A 3500-nucleotide genomic window follows, 5' to 3' on the forward strand; every position below is an offset into this window, starting at 1 on the left:
GAACAAGGGATCTTCAACAGGTTTCAGTTCAAAGACATTCAGTGATGGGCCTTGCCAATGAAGCCCCACATCCCGTGAGAGAATAAAGAAAGAATAAGGTGATTTTCTGCTTTTTGTGACACTCCAGTTTGTTGGATCTTGCTGTGTAAGTCGGCAACTTACAGCAGTGCCAACAGTTCAAAATCATTTCAACGCTCACAAAGTGCATTCTGAGCTTGTGAAGCCAGCAAAACAAAACAGGTTTGGTGAACGCGCTTGGGTGTTGACACAGTGATATACAAATGACTCTATTTAAAGACATTTGAACTTGAACCAAGATCCATAAGCAAATTTAAAATAAAAACACAGGACACGCAGAAGTTGTTTACAGCTGGCAGGATACATGAGGCTCATGAATGGTCACAAGGGGGGGGTTGTCAATGCGCATTTTTCACGGGAAATGGAGGAAATAAAAATGTGTGGCAGCACACATATCTGGAAGAAGATACAATAGTGAGTTTTTAAAAATTGGCAAGTCATGTTGTAGTTTTATAGAACTTTAGTTAGGCGGCACTTGGAATATAGTGTTCAATTCTGGTCGCCACACTACCAGAAGGATGTAGAGACTTTGGAGAGGGTACAGAAAAGATTTACCGGGATGTTTCCTGGCATGGAGGGCATTAGATATGAGGAGGCGTTAGAGAAACTTGGTTTGTTCTCACTGGAACGACAGAGGCTGAGGGGTGACCTGATGGAAGTCTACAAGATTATGAGGGGCATGGACAGAATGGATAGTCTGAAGCTTTTTTCCCAGGGTGGAAGAGTCAATTACTAGGGGGCACAGGTTTAAGGTGTGAGGGGCAAGGTTTAAAGGAGATGTATGAGGCAAGTAGTTTATCCAGAGGGTGGTGGGTGTCGAGAGCACGCTGGGAAGTAGCGGAAACAGATATAATTGTGAATTTTAAGGCGTGTTTTGACAATTACATAAATAGGATGGGAATAGAGGGAGATGATCCCCGGAAGGGTAGGGGGTTTTAGTTAAGTCAGGTAGCATGGTCAGTGCAGGCTTGGAGGGCTGAAGGGCCTATTCCTGCATTGTAATTTTCTTTGTTCTTTGTCTTTTGTTCAAACTAAAGTAAAATCATTATTATTATTATTTGGAATGCGTGCGGAATGGGGAGTGACGGTTAATCAAATGTCCGGGTTATTCCCTTTGCCAATAAAACACAAAATCTGTATCATGAACTACGATGTAAATACTCAGGAGGTAAAGAACAATATCCTTTTTACTTCTACATTTTCCAACAGTGCGTTCAAGCATAATGTTACAACAACAAGATTGAAGTAAATTGGAGTCCTTCTCTTCTGCCTGTGACAGTGGTAGTTTTAATTTCTAATTTAGTTTGTTTCCCTCAGTAAACTTTCCCACCCTAAAGAATGACCCCCCCCCCCCCCATCAGTAAACTTTCCCTTTTTTTCTGTTTACTTTATTCCAATCCAATCAAGTCAAATTAAAGCCAATTCAGAGTCCCAACAAGTTGGGACATTCCCGGTCCAAGCTGACAAGACAGGGCTCGCGCCTCCTGCCTTGGGCTTGATCTACATGATCCAAGCTGATTGGAGTAGGTGTAGCTCCTCCTCCAAGGCTTGATCTCATTTGCATCTTAGCCAAAAGACCGAGATGCTGCTTGAAAAAAATTGCTTCAAATGAAGCTGAAATGTAACCCAATGACTTCAACCAAGTGCAGCATGTTGATACTACACTTGGTCTTAGCCAAAAGGCTTATTGAACAATCTTAGCCAGAAGGCTGATTTCCTTTATTGAAATGAATCATGGTGAATTTCTTTTGTCCTAATTTGTAACATCTGGGCTGTGCTTCTCGGCCTTTTGGCTAAGATCAAGTGTAGTATCGCTTCTCGGCCTTTTGGCTAAGATCAAGTGCAGTATCGACATGCTGCACTTGGTTGAAGTCATTAGGTTACATTTCAGCTTCATTTGAAGCAATTTTTTAAAGCGGTATCTTGGCCATTTGGCTAAGATGCAAATAAGATCAAGCCCTGGAGGAGGAGCTACACCTATTCCAGTCAGCTTGGATCATGTAGATCAAGCCCAAGACAGGAGGTGAGAGCCCTGTCTTGTCAGCTTGGATCGGGAATGTCCCAACTTGTTGGGACTCTGAATTGGGTTTAATTTGACTTGATTGGATTGGAATAAAGTTTTAAAAAAAGAAACATCTGGGCTGTGGTTCTCCCATCCACACCTGCCACTTTTCTGATGAGTCTGGCTGGGAGAGGCATATCTGTGGCCTTAAATGGGAATTTGCGCATGCACCAGAAACATGTGCACTTCTCTCAGAGCCGGTGAGCAGTTGCTGGCCAGACTATGCTGGAAACTGACAGGAACTCTCCATTCACCTGACGAGGGGATGAAGCCCGAAAGCTTGTGCGTTTACTATCAAATAAATCGGTGGGATTAAAACCTGGTGTTGTCAGACTTTTAACTGGCAGGAAGGCAGGTAATTTAAATCTATTTTAAATATGTAGATTTCAGTCCTTTCAGGTCCCCATTGAATCTCCCATCCCACCAGGAGTAACTTCATTCTGGCAGGATTCAGATTAGCTCCCCACGTTCGGGAGCTAGCAGGAGAACCTGCTGGAATGAAGGGTGGGCAATCGGGGCCCCCTCAGAGGGTCAGGCAGTGGGGAGTGGTGCCCCCTGGGCATGGGCACTCTGGCGCTGCCAGCCTGTGACCCCTGGCACTACCCAAGGGATGGAGCCCCATGCCTAGTGGACATCTTGGCACTGCCCACCAGGCATTGGGCAGTGCCAAGGGGGTGGGGCCTATTGTGGGCAGGGCCTAGGGGGCCAATCGGTGGGGGTGCAGGCATCCCGCTGCCACTTTGCATTGGGATCGGTCTGGGACGGAGGGAGGCCAGTGATTGGGGCGCACTGAGCGGGGGTGGCCTGCCCCAGGAGGGGTCAGCAGTGGGCAAAGGGTCTGCTTGGGTGAGGGGATGGGGGGGGGTTCGTCGCTGCTGGGGTGGGGGGGACAGTGGAGCATGAGCATTAGGGTCCTCCGGAGCAGGGGGGAATCAAGGCTAGCCTAGGAATTTTTGTGGGGGCTGTGATCAGGTTATGGGGGAGGGAGGAGTGGGGGGGCCTGAGTTGGCAGCACTGGGGGAGTCCCAGGTTGGCCAGCGATCGAGCTGGCTAGCGATCGGGAGCCTGACAGTTTGGGACCACTGCGCAAGCACAGCGTTCCAGAACTGACAAAACTCCAGCGTGAATAGGCCTCAGCCTCCTGGGTTTTTATTGAGGTTCACGACTGGAACCTCTGCAGTGCACAGAGTGTCGAGATGCAGGTGAGAAGCTGACCTGTCAGAACCGTCGCCATCTAGAGCAGTATTCCAGCAATTCAGCACTTCTGGAGGAATCGGCCCACCGATATTTAAAACAACCCCACAGCAAATTCCTCAAGATGAAAGAAAACCAGGATTTAGCAACACATTCGGAACCCGAG

At 47.5% G+C, this 3500-nt stretch overlaps 1 non-coding gene across 1 annotated transcript; it reads left to right on the forward strand.

Moving 5' to 3' along the window:
- The first annotated feature begins 1888 nt into the window (after window positions 1–1888).
- On the forward strand, window positions 1889–2080 carry LOC145343619 (U2 spliceosomal RNA). Its single transcript, XR_013886759.1, has one exon. It is a non-coding gene; the product is annotated as a U2 spliceosomal RNA (small nuclear RNA).
- Window positions 2081–3500: the final 1420 nt, after the last annotated feature.

The sequence above is a fragment of the Carcharhinus amblyrhynchos genome, chromosome 5 (genome assembly GCF_965287045.1).
Source record: "Carcharhinus amblyrhynchos chromosome 5, sCarAmb.v2.hapA, whole genome shotgun sequence".
Taxonomy (NCBI): Eukaryota; Metazoa; Chordata; class Chondrichthyes; order Carcharhiniformes; family Carcharhinidae; genus Carcharhinus; species Carcharhinus amblyrhynchos.